We start from the raw sequence: 17,834 nt of genomic DNA on the forward strand, positions 1-17,834 counted from the left end.
CAAATCCAAGGTCACAAAATCATACCCCTGTGTTTTCTTCTAAGAGAAAGGGAGTCGAACTTCGTTCCTTGCAACCTCTGGGAGATAGAAGTCCAACTTCATTTTTTTGCATGTGGAAACCCATTTATCTCAGAACCATTTGTTGAAGAGACTGTTCTTTTCCCATTAGACAGTCTTGGCACCCTTATTGAAAATCAATTGACCATAAATATATGGGTTTATTTCTATTCTATTTGTGTGTCTATCCCTATGCCAGTACCATGCTATTTTGATTACTGTAGCCTTTGTAGTAAATTTTCAATTAAGAAGTATAAGGCCTCCAACTTTGTTCTTTTTCAAGATTGTTTTGGCTGTTTAGGGGCCCTTGCAATTCCAAATGAATTTGAAATCAGTCTTTTCATTTCTTTAAGAAAAGGCAATTGGAATTTTGATAGTGGTTGCATTGAATCTGTAGGTCTTCTTTAATTTTTTTCAGTAATGTTGTATAGATTTCAGTGTACCAGTCTTTCTCCTGCTTGGTTAACTTTATTCTTAGGTATTTTATTCTTTTGCATGCTATTGTAAATGGAATAACATTCTCAATTTCCTTTTTGCATGTTTATTGCTAGTGTGTAGAAATACAACTAATTTTTGCATTCTTTAAACTTTGCTGGATTCATTTATTAACTCTAATAGTTTTTTGTGGATTCTTTAGGATTTTCTATATAAGATCATGTCATCTGTGAATAGAGATAGTTTTATTTCTTTTTCAATTTGGATACCTTTTATTTCTCTTTCTTGCCTAATTGCTCTGGCTAGAACTTCCAGTACAGTGTTGAACAGAAGTAGCAAAATCAAACATCCCTGTCTTATTCCTAATCTTAAGGAGAAGGCTTTCAGTCTTTTACCAGTGCATATGATGTTAGCTGTGAGTTTTTCACAAATGCCCTTCTATTCCTAGTTTGTTAAGTATTTTTGCCATAAGGGTTAGACTGTTTCAGATTTTTTTTACTTCATCAATTGAAATGTCTTTCCCCTTTTCATTCTATTAATGTGGTATATTGCATTCATTGAGTTTTGTGTGTTAAACCACTCTTGTATCCCTGAGATAAATCCCATTTGGCCATGGTGTACAATCCTTTTAATATGCTGCTGGGTACAATCTGTGATGCATTTACTGTTATGGGACTTATAATTAATCCTTTGAGAGTGTGATGAATGCTCTGGGCTCTCTTTACAGGAAAAATAAAATGTATACATACATATAAAGTTTGCTTACTATTTTATGGATTTTAGCATCTTCAAAAATCTACCTTTAAGGAGCCAAGGATTTGAGGTTAAGAAAAGCTTGTTTAAGGTATGCTCCTAACCATAAAGGGGAATATCGTGGTTCATTCACTTACCTCTTTTCAGTCTTAACTCTTAAGGAACTTTATTGTTTTGTCTTGTATAATATTATGTTTAATTTTATTTCAGTTTAAACTAGTTAAAGAACTAATGTTGGCCATGCCCTGCATTAGGTGGTGCACTCCTGGCAGTTTAGGAAAGCTCACTTCTTTATTTCACTGTAAGTTTCCAAATCATGGTTTACAGAGAGCCTTAGCATAATGACCCTTCCAACCCCAGCTGGGTCTGGTTTCTGGGAAACTTTTGCCCTCCTGGTAGGAGGTAAGTATCTGCTTCCTGACTTCCCAGAACTTCTCTGCTTTTACTTATTTTGACATAAGAAACATTTTCTGCCTATTAATAGACCGGAACCTGTCCCTTTATAATCCCTTACACTATGAGAAACTAGTGACCACCTTGAAAATTCCATTGTTGATTCATTTTTAGTGAGAATTTTGTATGGACATTTAGTTAATTTTTCTTTACTGATTTACAACTTGTTAACAACTAAGGTGCAAAAGCATTATGAATGAAAATAAAACTTTAATAGAAACTACTGTAATAGCCCACATGGTCAGAAGGGCATGTTATACTTACTTGTTTTTCCACTAGGAGGGATGACTTCTGCTGAACCGACTTTTAGAATCAGTGACGTGATAACCGTGTTATCAGTGAAGTTTGTGGTCACAGAACAGTGTCTGTAAGGGACTCTTGACTTTCCTGAGTATCATGCTCTAAGCATAAATGCTTATTGAAAACGGCAGCTAGTTGAACTGGAAGTCCAATAGGAAAACCCCTAATGTTACCTTCAAAAGATCCTTGTGAGGAGAAGCAGTTCTGAATGGTAAAGAAAGGTTCTTCAAAAGTCTACTCCTCTAAAAGTCAATGAGAACACTGGAGAAATTTTTCAAACTTAACTTTTTCAGCATTCTGGAAATCAACAGAATGCTTTTAAGTACAGGAGGAGCATTTATTCAAGAAACGGTGGAATCTCAATTAGAATAGCAGGTTTTGACTTTATGATATTTTAACTTACTTTATTTCTATCTCCCTCTCCCCAGCTCCACGGTAGTTTTGAAAACCAAGAGCCTTGTGACCATGGTAGCTTAGAAAATCAACAACTTAATAGCCACGAACACAGGCAAAATGTGTTCCCAGATCCCCCAAAAGCCTCATGCTTAGAGAATTGTCACTACTTGACATGTCTGGCAGCCCCTGGAAGAGCCCCAATCATAGGATTTCTCTTTATTTGACCTGGGTCAGAGCTTGCTCTGTGCAAATAGCCTATCTCCAAGACATTTGTCAAAAATAATCACAGACAACTGTTTCACATCATAGCTGCCTGAGGTGGCAATACTGCTTGGGGCACACAAAGGGCTGGCCAAAAGAATGTAAAAGGATAATATGCAGGACTTTGAAAAACTTTGATATATTTTAGGGACTCTAGAAGGCCACACATATATGTAGGGCTGTGTTATGCCCAGCAAAGACCTGAGAAGGCTCTCATTTCTCTCATCTCACTGATCTTGAGACTTTGTGCAAGCAGGAAGTGTAAGCTACAGTGCTCTAAGCTGCTAGAGTGTTGAAGGTGCGATCCATCATACACGTAGAGCCCATTAGCAAAGGCTGGGAGACTTACTGGCCAAAGGCATTTAGACAAATCTCTGTCCAATTGTTATCTGACCACTAAGCTAACTTAGCATAGACTTCAGTGGCCACCCATGAGAATTGCTTCATCCCTATAAACTTCTAAAAAATAGAGACATTTTCTTATACAACTACAATGTTTTTATTATGATACACAAGTATTATCCAATATTAAAATTGCACTGTTTCTTAAAAATCAGTTGGTTTACTTAAAACAAAATTCAGTAAACTATTTATTTATTATGGCACTTTTAATATAGAGCAATACCTCCTCTCCACTTTTTTTTTAAAATTGGAGTATAGCATACATACTGAAAAGAAAAGTAATAAGTTTACAGCTTAATTGTCTCAAAGTGAATGCATTTATGGCAACAGCACTCAGATCAAGAAACCAAGTATTTCCATCATTCTGGAAATCCCTCTCCTGCCTTTTCCAATCACATCCCTTTAAAAAAATTTTTTTTTATATGGACCATTTTAAAAGTCTTTATTGAGTTTTTTACAGTATCGCTGCTGTTTTATGTTATGGTTTTTTGACTGTGAGGCATGTGGGATCTTGGCTACCCAACCAGGGATCGAACCTGCACCCCCCGCACTGGAAGGAGAAGTCTTAACCACTGGACCACCAGGGAAGTCCCGCCAATCACATCCCTTTTTAAAGGCAGCTTAAAGTCTTGACTTCTAGCACCATACATTAGTCATGCCTTTTATATTGTTTTTTGGGGGAATTAGCACATATTTAGGAAGGTCCTTATGGTGCCTTAATTCTAAATATACAGAATAATCAATTTTTACATATGTACACACTCTTATAACTACCACTTAGATCAAGATATAGAAACTTCTCAGCACCCCAAAAGTCATCCTCATGTTCCCTTCCAGTTATAATTCCCCTTGGGTTTGACTTCTAAAACTATAGGTTGGTTTTGCTTGTTTTCATACTGTACAAACCAATTATATAGAGTATTTCACTTTTTTCTGGTTTCTTTTTAAAATTTTTGGCTGCATTGGGTCTTCACTGCTGCACGCAGGCTTTCTCTAGTTGCAGTGAGCGGGGGCTACTCTTCGTTGTGGTGTGCGTGCTTCTCATTGCGGTGGCTTCTCTTGTTGCGGAGCACAGGCTCTAGGAGCGTGGGCTTCACTAGTTGTGTCACGTGGGCTCAGTAGCTGTGGCTCGCAGGCTCAGTAGCTGTGGCTCGTGGGCTGTAGAGCGCAGTCTCAGTAGTTGTGGCACACGCGCTTAGTTGCTCCGCAGCATGTGGGATCTTCCTGGACCAGGGCTCGAACCCGTGTCCCCTGCATTGGCAGGCAGATTTTTAACCACTGCACCACAAAAGGGAAGTCCCTTTTGTCTGGTTTCTTTCACTATATTCTCTCCTTGCTCCTCAGGAACAACCTGACTCCTGACCTTGGGCTCTTAACTGCTCTGCTATACTTATGGCAGTCTCACTGACCCACAACCCAAAAAAGGAGGAATGTGTGACTTGCTACTCTCAGAGTAATGAGTGGAAAAGTCATCTGAACACAGAATTAGCAATGGAAACTGTTTTTAAAGAATTGTAAAAACGCTATGTGAGAATGCATCCAAGTAGACTTGTGCCAACAAAAAATATCCTTCTTCATTTTCTTTCCTCTTTTTCTCTTTTGTATTTTATTTGGTTGGTCCACATTTTCTACTTTTGATTTAGTCTTATTGACTTGATTTACTGGCAAGAAATGGGGAGAAAAGCTTATTCTAAGCCCTTTCAGATGTTACAATTGTTACCGCATGATCAATTTGCAAAATGGAAGCTTTGCCTCATTTGTGAATTAACTATTCCGATGCCATTTAGAAGAATCTACACCAAGATAATTTTTACCAGTTTAGGTAGGGAATGCAATTGTTCCATGTACATAAACTTAAACACATAAAGAATTAAAAGTGGCCATAATGTAAGTTTCCTCTTAGGTTATATTTGAGACTCTCTTTCTCTCTCTTCAAGGTTCTAAGAATTTATTTATTGTTTTATCACGAATGTCCAAGCTACTTCTCCTTGGCACAAACTAAGTGTGTAGCTTCAACCAAGTTGGTTTCCATTTGACTTAGAGAGTAATGTTATTAAAACTTCCTTGGCCCGCTTATGAAATTTGAGTATCTTCAAAGAGTAGTTTTTATAGAGTTTGTAACTTTTATGTATTTTTCCCCTAAAGAATGAAAACTATTTGGATTTATGTTTTGTTGTCAGACTCTTCATATTTACTTGTCAGTATAGGGAGATTATTTAGATGTGGCTTTGTGTCTGTTCCAGTATTAGTATCTCTTCAAATTTTTATTTTAACGGTTGCTCCTAAATACATACATTTGGAGACCAGTAAGTTTTAAAGTGCTTCACACTTAATGATGTTTGAAATAAAGTCTGAGGGAAATAAAAACTAGGAGAGAGAATCTGTTCTTACTCATTTAATCAAAAACATGTATTGGATGTTTCCCAGAACTGGATAAGATAATAAAATATCTTCTATGTCCTTATCTCAGATAACATAGACTGATAGAGGGGATTGGATATGACTGTATCTGCATGAACCAGATTTTCTAACAGTGGTATAAGAGGACAAGATGAAAAAAAGAGCTTATGTGAAAATATTTTGCATAGTAGCTGATACATAATGGATATATAAGTTTTAAAAAATGTCATCTTGATGAAAAAAGTAAAACTTGTTTTTCTGGTAGAATTTATTCAGGTTTCTTTAAAGAGAAACTGGAAATGATATTTATGGCCATGAATGTTTACAATGGTTGATTGTACTGTGATTTTTCTGCGTGGGGGGCGTGTGTGCACATGCGCACGCACACGGGCCTGTGTTTACAGTGGAAGTTGGAGACCCTGAAATAGCCTGGGAATCTGAATTATTTGGGTATTTATGTTTGATTTAAATTAATGTCATAATTCCATTTGGAGCAGATCTCTTTGAGTTGATGACTATTCAGTACTTGGAGTTTTGAATACAATTTTAAACTCAGATTTAAACTAGTTTTTGTGTGCCATCTTTCACTTCAATTTTTTTTTTTACAATTCCTTTACCAGATGTATTTTGAATTTGTGTTTTGTCCCCTGGAGGTGTCCTTATGATGAATGATACTTGTGTTTTTTAGTATCTTGAGACATATGGTTTATTGATAATGTGTGGTTAGCTACAAGGTCACTTTTTTGGCCAACTCCACTTGATAAATAACAACTCCTTTTGAATGAGTACTTAAAAGCACACTATAAGTAATATTTTCAAGTGTCAGGATAGATAGGTTTGCAAGGGAAACTTTATTTTTTTATTTATTACTGTTTCTGTATTTCTCTGTCACACTAAGCCAGATTGAAGCCCCTCTTTTCTGATTATTAAAATAATGCAAGTTCATTATAGAAAAGGTAGAAAATATGGAAGAATATTAGGAACACTTACGTCTTCTGCCAAGCAATAATTACTCTGAACATTTTGGCATATTCCTTTTACAGTTTTATTTTTATAAATATCATACGTATGTTTAAGGTCAATTAAGCTCATATTATACATATAACTCTGCAGTACATTTTTCCACTTATTATATCATGATCATTTCCCATGTCATTCAAAATTATCTGGGAACATAGTGTAATGACTACATAATATTCTATAATATGCCTGTGTCATAATTTACCTATTCATCTTTTTTGGACACTTAATCTAGTTTCTAATTATTACAGATCATGACACAATGACCACTGAATTTATATAATCCTTGGTGGCACGTATTTCTTGAACATGCATATTATTTTGCTTATTAAACCATTTTTTCATGTGTAAAATAATCCTTACTTTCCTGGTGTTTCCCGCCCCTGCCACCCCAAGCTTGTACTATTATTCTTTACTGAAGGAAGTTTTTAAATTTAAAAAACAATAGCTTTTTTTAAAGATTGAGTTGTTTAAACATAAACTCTGAAACAGATTAGAAGGTAAAATTACAAATCCTGATGATAGCTGTTTATAAGGGAAATGCTTACAGATCCTTAAATATAGCTTTGTAGGGAAGGGCGGCAGTGAATCAAGTTGTTACAATTTGTTCCAGGAAAGGCATTTTGGATGAATGCCATCTATTTTTACAAAGATGTCTTATGATTTTAGTTTTATCTACTCCACTTAACCTTTCCCAAAGTGATTGCTGAAGCAAATGTATGTAATACAATAAAAAGAATTAACATAATTATAATTCCTTTAGTTAAAGGCAATTCTTTTTCTCCAACAATGTTACTTGAATTTTAATAAAAGTATTGAATTTAAGCCTGGTTGAATCATGTTAGATAACCTAGATCCAAGTGACTTCTGAGGTCAGTTCATCTAGCCAGTTACCTTCTTGGTGGACTGTCATTAATCTACTTAGTATTCGTATTTGCCACAGAAGTAGAATTCTGAAAACTTCTCCAAATAGTCCAATGATTTAGATCTTCTCTATTGAGAATAAAGACAACACTAGAATCTGAGTGTTACTGACAGTCACACAGGCACACTGTCTCCTTGCTTTATGTAGCTTTACGGTGCTCTCAAAATCATGCTGGTTATACATTGTTATTATCCCCATTTTATTTATTTAAACATTTAAAAAATATTTATTTTATTTATTTATTTGGTTGCACTGGTTCTTAGTTACGGCAGTCAGGCTCCTTAGTTGTGGCAAATGCATGTGCTCCTCAGTTGCGGTTGGTGGGCTCCTTAGTTGTGGCATGCAAACTCTTAGTTGCGGCTCGCATATGGGATCTAGTTCCCTGACCAGGGATTGAACCCTGGCCCACTGCATTGGGAGCGCGGAGTCCTAACCACTGTGCCACCAGAGAAGTCCCTATCCCCATTTTATAAATGAGTGAGTTAAAATTTGTAGACGGTTACTCATTTGGCCAATGTCACACAGCTAATAGGTGTCCATTTTGGCTGCAGAACCAGTGCTATTCTGTACTGCCTTCAAGCTGTCGGAGAGTTCTTAGTCATATGAACTGACTAAACTGACTACATGAGAAAATGTCTTAAATTGGATTAAAAAATGTTAAGAAAACATAATGAACAAACTTAGTGTGTGACATAACTTTTAAGCATCACAGAACAAACTTGGATATTTAAAGCTTGGCTTTATTCTCTTTTAAAAAGGAGGCATAATTATTTAGTAGAAAAAAACCCTCACTTTTCATTCTTCCTGGCTAGAAATCTTGGCAGCTAGGAGTGCTGTTGCTATTATTGTGAGTTTGTTTGTTGTGTGTACAGATTCATGCTCCCAGATTCTCCATACCCACCTTTTATAAACACCGTGTTTAACTTGGAAGAGGAAAAAGTTATTTTTGGCAACACTGGTAGAGCAGAAGTAGCAACTGCAGGGAGGCATGAAGGGAAATACTGACCTGAGCCAGGAATTGTAGAAATATGTCTACAATTTAACTTCAATTCTGTTTAGAATGCAGGTCTCTAACAAGAGAAAGAATTATTATTCAAGGTTTACTAGGAGGCAGGAAAACTGCAAAATGAGATCTGTCTCTGTGTACTTATGACTGTAATACTTCTTATTACTGTTTTCATTGCCAAAAATCATGAAAATCATTAGCTGATAGGGCCCAATGCTAAGATGGCTAGGCTGCTATTTGAGAATAGCCTGAAGCAATAGTTTCATGTCAACAAAGATTCACAGACAGAGTGTAGATATTGTTTAGATATAGTATCTATACCCTCAAGTGATAAAAGTTCATCATTGAATTCTCAAATATTAAAACTCAAGGATTTCTTTGCAAGTTGAAAGATACACATTTGTAATAAGTGAAACAAGTGTTGCTTTTTGCTGTTGAAAGTAAACTTTTAGGAAATTTTACTAAAATATTATTCTAAGAGGTGGTATAAGCTAAAAAAATGGTCGGTCAATTCACGTAACACATAGATTGGTGTATTGCTGACAGATTCAGAGTGAGTTATTATGAGAAGATGAAGACGTTAGTTCAGACAGTCATTCAATAGATCATTTCTGGCCCCTAACCTTTGGAAATGATATGACAGAAAGCCACTTTTATATCAAACCCTGGGCTAAGAGGCTCCCTGGCCTGACCAAGCATGGCTCATTCTTCCATCTAGAGTATGCCAGAGTTTCTCAGATTACCTATGGTCGTTCAGATCCATCACAGACACTGATCTTTCATTAGTCAGAATAAAAATAAACTATTAGAAGAATGAAATTGAATAAAAAACAAGATCCCCAGGATATAAGCCCACATTTTTATTATTAGATTGAACAGACTTAAAATTACTCTGACAAATTTCTGTAAAAGTTTCTAAAGGGCTCAATTTCTGTACTTTTCTCAGGTGATTAACAGCCAGCTTATGGCCCAGTGCTGGCCCATGGCCCATATTTTGAGGAGCACTGTTCTAGATTTAAATACAGACAAAAACTTTTTTTCTCATGTTAGTGTCCCTTCCTGTCTCTTCATTTTTCCTGTACTTTCTTGTCTTCTTCTTACATAGTTTTCCTCTTTTCTTAAGATGGATTGGAAATAATCAACATGAGAATTGTTAGGGTAGGTAACACTGCAAAGGTACAAAGATGCATGTCTCTTTTTGAGTTTTCTACTAAAACGAATTTACAAAATCAAATATGACATTCATATACACACATACCTTAATATATGGTCTGTTGGATTTTGACTCCAGGTCAGTGTCTCTTAAAGTGTGGTTTAAGGACCAACTATATCAGAATTAGCTCGGGTAATTGTTTAAAAATGAAGACTTCTAAGACCCATCTTATACCTACTGAATCAGAATTTCTCTGGTTTGCTCTATGAAGTATAGTCTGAATTTTAAACATGAGTCTCACCAGTTGATTCTAATACACAATAGAATTTGAGCTCTACTCTTTAAGGGTGTGGGAATCTGTGTGGTTATTCGATTCTGTATCATACACTATGGTGGTATATTATAAATGCCAATTCTGAAATGTCCACTAATGTGAATATTTTGGAGTCTCTATATATGTGCTTTCAGCAGAGAATCTCCAGGATATTATTGGGTTCATTGCTATCTCAGACATATACAAAGCCTTATTGGAAAAAGGTATGTTTTCATTTTACAGACAGAAGCAAAGAACACACATACACAAATAAAATAATTGTACATCCTTCTTTATTGTAATGATTTTACAGCCTTCTCATTTTATTTTCAAAGTTTTACATACCTAAAATCTATTCTTAAATTCACCTTGCTTTATATAATGTAATTTTATTTGGAATAAAAAGTAGCATAGGGGCTTCCCTGGTGGCACAGTGGTTGAGAGTCCGCCTGCTAATGCAGGGGACACGGGTTCATGCCCCAGTCCGGGAAGATCCCACATGCCGCGGAGCGGCTGGGCCCGTGAGCCATGGCCGCTGAGCCTGCACGTCCAGAGCCTGTGCTCCGCAACGGGAGAGGCCACAAGAGTGAGAGGCCCGCGTACCGCAAAAAAAAAAAAAAAAGAAAGTAGCATAGCTACAGAATCCATTAACCATGTAATTAAACAGTTGTTATGAATTGAATGAGACATGTGGGATTGTATATAAACCACGTTAATATTTCATTTAAAAACACTTGTCTTTACATTAATCTGGGGTTAATACAAAATTTATTGTTAAGGAAAAATATTATATTCTTAGGTGTTAATACCAAATTCACCCATAAGGAAAAATAATATATCCTTAGATATATTATTCAAGGTACACGTCAGTCAAATAAAGGAGCCTCTGCTATAGCTGGATCTTTAGTTCAGTAGTGGAAATTACTAAAAAAAAACAAACACCACCACATTTATTCTTATTTGTGTATTCCTTTCAGAGTTTTTGGCACATTATATCCTGTGTGTATTTGTCTTTTAGAAATAGAAGAGTGAGGGTCATTTATTCTTGTTTAGGAAAGCAGTAGATCATAATCCTGATATTTTGTCTTGAATGGACAGTGATAAAAGGATTTCCTTATTCACTTAAGATAAGAAAATCAGTTCTTTGGGGACTTCACTCTCTTCCCAAGCATAATGATAACTTCCCAGGTAAAACTGCAAAACCCTAAGAAAGTAACAGGTCCATACTTGTATTTACTGAACTCAGAGTACCACAAGAATGTTGCTGATGTGAAATTATGCAGGCTACTGGAAAATTTTCCTCTGGACCCTTCAACCTTGCCATTGTGTGCCCTTGATCAAGTTACTAGACCTCTCCAAACTGCTTCCTCATAAGGATAACAAGACCTCTTAGAATTGCGGGGAGAACTCTATCAGTTAATGATTCTGAAATACTGAGCACAGTTCTTGGCATTGGTGAGTGGTAGTCAGTAACCTGGGGAATTTGTATAGCAGTGGGAAATGTGTGGGTAATCTCTGATGTCATGCAAACTCTAGATTTGAAATTCAGCTGGTTTCCTGCTATGTATCTTGTGTTAGCAAGTAATGCAATCCATCTATCCCCCCATTTTTCTTAATCTGTGAAATGGGGATTGTAGTGACGATTCCAGAAGGTTATTATGAGGATTAAATGAGGGAATGTGTGCCTGGCACATAGAAGTTTCTTAATAGATAACAGGTGATAGCCATTAGTATTTTTATTGAATTTGATTGCATACCACTTTCTAAGATAAATTTAAAACAAACAAACATGTTTCATGTACATGTATCTACTTGAGTTTAGTTTTGAGCGTCCTCCCCTTGATCTTTTAGCAGCTGTCTCATTTTAAAATTTATTTTCAAAAGCTTTCTGATTTATACACAAACCAATGTGTATTTCCATTGGAAGATGTTGGGAATCCGAAAACAGAGCAGTGATGAAATGAGTATTCATCTGGCTGCTTTACGAACACAATTTCAGAAGAAAAAGCAGGCAATACAAATTGCAGCAGATAGGCAGACCCTTGCTGCAAGACTTCACTAATGCATATGAGTGATGTCAGACTCACAGGCATGCAAAATGCATAAACACAAAGGAAATTCATAATGGGCTTTTCAGGAAGAGGGTTGTTGCTTCCTGATGTGCTAACCTTGATTCTACTTCGTGTTTTTGGTGCCCGCATAAAGATAGCTGGAGGAAACACTGTTGGAGTTTTCCATTGTCAGTCTGTATTGTAATCTAAGAATTGTGTTTTGCTCTTCTCTACCCTATTCTTAATAAATATTCTGTGAGCTTTGGGGAATAGGCTACTTCAGTTAAGTGATGTCTTTAATTTATATGATTAATTCATTCAGCAGCCACAAATCACAGTTCTACCCACAAGCATCCTTGTTGATCAATAGATCAGAATGCTGAGAATGTGATAATCAGTTGGGCTTTCAGAAGGAGAGCTTAAGGAGATGGGGAAAGGGACATTTCCTTTCCCTTATTTTTTTTATTTTTATTTTTTTGCGGTACGCGGGCCTCTCACTGTCGTGGCCTCTCCCGTTGCGGAGCACAGGCTCCGGACGCGCAGGCTCAGCGGCCGTGGCTCATGGGCCCAGCCGCTCCGTGGCATGTGGGATCCTCCCGGACCAGGGCACGAACCCGTGTCCCCTGCATCGGCAGGCGGACTCTCAACCACTGCGCCACCAGGGAAGCCCTCCTTTCCCTTATTCTTAAGCTTCCTTTTCTCTCCCTATACACTGATGCTTAAATTTTCTAGTCTGTTCTCCTTCCATGGCCTCATCCTTCCCTCATCCTCTGTGCTCTAGTCACACTGGTCTTCCTTCAGTCTCTGAAAGGACCATGCTGCTTCCTACCACAGGGCCTCTGCACAGCTCTTCTGTCTGGAATGAACTCTCTCTCCTCTTCCCTCCTCCCCTCCCCAATTCCTAGTGGTCCACTTAGCCCACACACTGATTCCTTGAGGGAGCTTTCTCTTATTCTCTGGCCTGGGTCATGTCCCCAGCTCATCCATTGCCTTACCACCTTCTCTTTTTCCTTTGTAGCATGTGTCATAATAGTAACTAAAGAATTCACTTTATATTTGTTATTTCGTGTTTCTCTCTCTCTAAAATAGAAGCTCTGCAAGAAGAAGGAGGGGCTGTGTTTGTCTTGTTCGCATATGTCTCCCAGTGCCTAGCACCTATATGATAGCATAGTAGGTGAAAATGCTAAGGTGTTATATGGATGCAAAACTGGTATTAATGTGCTTCACCATTTTATTTGTTGCTATGGATTTTTTCTTTTTCGGTTTTTTTTTTCAAGGGTGTGGTTTGGAGGAAGGAACGGCATATGTAAATTTCAAGGCCTGACACTGTCATCCTCTGGCTGTACTTTCTCAATACAGTAGTTTATTGTGAGTGAAGAGGTACTGGCTGAACTACTTGTATTTAAGAAACAGCATCCCCATGAAAGGGTACATGTGTGTGATGGCCTTAAGGCTAAGCTCTAATGTTCATCTAACCTCCCTTGCTCCACTCGATAAGTTTCTTTCATGATCATCTTGGGAAAATCTATGCTCTATTATGACAAAGGCTTGTGCTGTGGAGAAGTAGATTTCCTTTACATAGGAAAGTAGCCTGTTTGTCACAAGTGAGTGTCATTGACACGTGGATGGACCAGAATCTAGAGTTCAGCTAAAGTGGCGTATCTGACAACTGTTACAATATTTGGAAGGCAAGGAAATGTGGCTTGGAGGGCCAGCGTGGTGGGAGCATCAAGTGGGTCCAGGGCCCTGGGAGTTGAGTGGAGGTAAGGGTTAAACACTGGGGTTGAAAACAGAGATGCTGACATTGTTGAGCAGTCTGTTGTTCATAGGCTCTAGCCATCTTTCATGCCAATAATAGGAAATAAATTCATCCTTTCTGGCTTATTTTTTCTAATCTCCTAATGGTGACTGAGGCTGCTGTGGGCCCATTGGCCACCTATTAATTAGTGAGGTCATGGCATTTTCACAGTGTTATTTGGGGAGGCAGTGTATTATAACAGGATTTGGGCTTGGGTGTATTCAGGTCTGACTTTAATCCTGGTTGTTATCACTTTCTCTCTGTGAGTCTCAGTTTCCTCATCTGTAAAATGGACCTAATAACACTACTGACCTCAGTTTTAGAGCACGGTGGCATTCATTAGCGACTATTTCTAAAGCATTTACTATGTGTTCCTGGTACATAGTAGGCATTCCATACATGCTTGCTATTATTGTTGTTTGCTAGGATGTACCTAGAAATCCACAATGATTTGTCCTAAGACGTGGCTGGGTTTGCATGTCCAGAAGAGGCCTGGACGGGGCGGGGGTGGTTCTGGAGTGACAAGCTTGCTGTGTTCACTCAATCTATTCCAGAATCAGCCCAAAGTTCTGTGCACCTTTGAAGTTTCATGGCAAACTATGTCTGGGTTAAGGGAACAGTGGAGAGGAAATTGCAGCCACCAAATGTACCATGGAGCTTAAATCTAGTCTGCCCCACTTCACAGCAAAAGCACGTGACAACTGAGCACATCTCATCTTGCTTTCCTGGAAGTTTTGCTGGAAAGAGATGGTCTTGTAGCCTTTGATTGTACTTATGCATTCAACCAGCACTTAAAAATTGCAATGATGGGGCTCCCCTGGTGGCGCAGTGGTTGAGAGTCCGCCTGCCAATCCAGGGGACACGGGCTCATTCCCCGGTCCGGGAGGATCCCACATGTCGCAGAGCGGCTGGGCCCATGAGCCATGGCCGCTGAGCCTGCGCGTCCGGAGCCTGTGCTCCGCAACGGGAGAGGCCACAAGAGTGAGAGGCCCGCGTACCGCAAAAAAAAAATAAAATAAAATAAATTGCAGTGATGGCACTGGGTGGGTGAACAGCTTTACGAGGCCCCTCTCCCCATTGAAGAACAATGCATCTGAACTGGAGATTCTCATACCACAACTGCTTCCTAGAATAAGACAGGAGTACCAGGTAAATCGGTGATTGTGTCTATTTTTGCATTAAAAGTAGGGTCTGAAAATAACTTCTGTACTGATAACCACATTTGGCGATTTTCATGAAAGCTATATGATATATGAAAAAGTTTTAGTCCTTTTTCACAGTTTGAAACCACAAGTCCAGAAACTCTATTCTGGATTGGCTAGGATACTATTTCAGTAACTTAAATTAAGTCTGTATCTGATTAATGGTAACAGTAAATTAGAGTTTCCCAGGTAGTGGCCACTCTATTCTGAGTAAATGAAACAGAAAAACCCCCTCTCTGTGATAACAGTCAGCTTGTTGACATCAGCCCCCTGTGTGTGAGTGTGTGTGTGTGTACACACATAACTTTTTCTTTGGAATTCTCCCATGGAAAAGCAAAGGAAGGAAGCTGAGGGGAGGATGGGGCGATTGCATCCTGTGCTTTACAGGGGCGTGGCCGCAACTGCCTCAGCCGCGGGGACACTGATACATGATTTTTTTTTCACTTTGGATGCCTGAACAGTGATAAGTCTTGATGAAAGGCAGGGGCGGCTCTCAGTGTTGTTTATAGCTGGACAGGAGTCTCCTAGTAGCAGCCTGCTCGGGTCCCACTCAGTATTTCACTGCTAGAACTTTGGGGAAGAGGAAGAACAGCAGGCGCATCTGAAGTGGACCCGCAGAGCTCTCCCCGCCGCATTAGGATTTCAGACCCTCTTTGACTTCAGTTCGGGCCACGCTTATGAATGACATTGCCAAGTGGGTAGGCCAGGTACATGGTTTTAAGGAGAATGAAATGTCTCTTCGTGCCGCTTCCTAAATCTGATTTGAAATGATGGATTCTGCCCTGACAAAGGCAGAGAGGAACCCTTTGGGATTTTATGAGGTAAGGTATTAGAAAGTTCTGTGAAATGAATTCCACTCTCATCTGATTTCTGTGTCCAACTGTTTGGGATTCACAGTTGTCTCTGCCTTTCTTTTTGAAAAATTCTTAATGCTGTCCCCTCCCAGCTTGGTTAGGGACAATTATTAACAAATTCTGTAGTGCATTCATCACATTTAGTCATTTGACATCTCAACATAGGAGATCAGTGCTGGGATTAAAGCTTTTGTAAAACTTACAAATAAAATGTAGTCCGCTCACTGAATTTCTAGAGTCCCATTGGTTTTAGATGAATTATTTTACTGTGAAGTTAAGTACAGGTTCTACCTACAAGAATGCTTTTGAAAATGGCATTAGACTGAGTCCAGAGAGGTTTCATGACAGCTCATCTGCCTTTGGAATAATAATGTTTTTGATGGATTTAAAAACTCTTCTCTCAGGGAATGAGATGTTAAAACAGATTTATTTATAATGTAACATTTTTGTGGACAAGTATTCATTCATAGGGATTCACATTTGAGAGACTAATGATTTAACAACAATCTTACAACAAAACTTTAACTCAAGATTAAAACCATGTTTTTAAAAAATATTGTGGAAACTGTGGCAAACTGGCCCAGTCTCCTATAGACCTTATAAATCTGCTTCAATTAATTGTTTAAAAACTGGGATGAATGCAGGGCAAAATTTCAGTTCTATTTTAATTTTTTCAAATTAGTGTTTTTGAATGAAAAAATTTTGGGGGCGGGAGGGCTATATGCCAAAAATAGTTCTCAAGGGGGGTGGGGATGTTATTTTTTATTGTCATAAAGCATATAATTGGCATTTAGTGCCTGGGAGCTGGGGATGCTTAACCATTCCTATAATGTACTGGACAGACTCTTACAAAGAATTATCTGCTAGAATGCCAGGAGCATCCTTAATGAGAAACATTGATACATGCTCAGTTTAATGAAAAGGAAGTTGATGATTTAGTAAAGATTGAGGTGAGCAGTCTAATCTCTGGGAAGGTTATCCATCTTCTGATCAAGACATTTTGGGGAAGGGCCCAAGGGAGTAGCCACTCAGCAAAATTATTCTTTAGAATCAGTAGCAATAACTGTTCCAGAAAGATTGCTCCCACATATTTCTTATTAATATTTTCATAACTAGTTTGGATTAGCTCTAACAAGTATCTGGTTCATTTCAATAAGGGCAACCTCCTTCTTTAAATAAAGTTATCTATTACAGGTTCCAGTCCTTATTATATGAGCTCGTTAAGATCAAAGGAGTAATTTACCCTGAACCAAACGATGATTTGGTACTAAACATTATATTTTATAATGGTACATTTCTCAGAATCTTCAGTTATCATGGGCAATGTAAGAGTAACATCCTGGAAGATCTAGAGGTTGCTTTTAAACTTCACTTAGTATTAGAAGGAATTACCTATGAGTGAGAGCTTAGTGTATGCATGGTATTTAAAAAAATAGAGGAAAGAAAGGAGGATATATAGTCAAAACATTATAATTCCTGATGACTTTTTATACAAAGTGCTGTGACAGAGACTCCCAAGTTGAAACTGTATTCCAAGTGTTGGATTTATTGTGTAGGGAGATGAGGGCACCTCTGCCTGACTCTTTATTAAGCCAGGCTTAAAGCTCATTGACAGAACTTTCAGCTCTGAGTGACCCTCCATCCAAGAACTGGGCAGTATTCAGATACTCTGTGTGGGAGACTGTGCTACACGGCGTAGTACATGGCATAATGTGCAATTTCTGTACATACGGCCTGCACTTTTGCTGCCTGGTCATTTGACATCCATTGCTTAAGAAAGCAGAGTCTCCAAAAACATAAAAATAACTATGCTTTTGGTTTTTTTTATATAGTTTTTTATGCTTTTGTTTTAATTTATTTATGAAATATCAGAATAAGACAATGTCTTTAAAGGAAATAAATTTAAAAAGTTAAAAGGAAAGAAGTTGAGGAATTGTGCTTTTGAGTATTAAAAACATAGCACTCTTTAAAAAGGATGAAATAAACCCCTACACATGTATAATAGCTCCTAATATGAACCAGGTTCACATCCTGTACACACGTCCTCCTCACAGC

The 17,834-nt window shown here is 38.0% G+C and overlaps 1 protein-coding gene across 2 annotated transcripts in view; it reads left to right on the forward strand.

Annotated features, from left to right (window-relative positions):
• The window catches only part of HECW2 (HECT, C2 and WW domain containing E3 ubiquitin protein ligase 2), a 258,616-nt gene that overhangs the window by 49,051 nt on the left and 191,731 nt on the right, over positions 1 to 17,834 (forward strand). The window contains exon 1 of one of the 2 annotated variants that reach the window (XM_024733636.1): positions 15,528 to 15,746. The exons of the other annotated variant lie outside the window; for it this stretch is intronic. The gene's annotated coding sequence lies outside the window, so the exon portion shown is untranslated. Of the gene's footprint in view, positions 1 to 15,527; positions 15,747 to 17,834 lie in introns of those variants that run through there. 2 annotated transcript variants of the gene reach the window in all.

Source organism: Neophocaena asiaeorientalis, unplaced genomic scaffold (genome assembly GCF_003031525.2).
Source record: "Neophocaena asiaeorientalis asiaeorientalis breed wild unplaced genomic scaffold, Neophocaena_asiaeorientalis_V1.1 scaffold24, whole genome shotgun sequence".
NCBI lineage: Eukaryota > Metazoa > Chordata > Mammalia > Artiodactyla > Phocoenidae > Neophocaena > Neophocaena asiaeorientalis.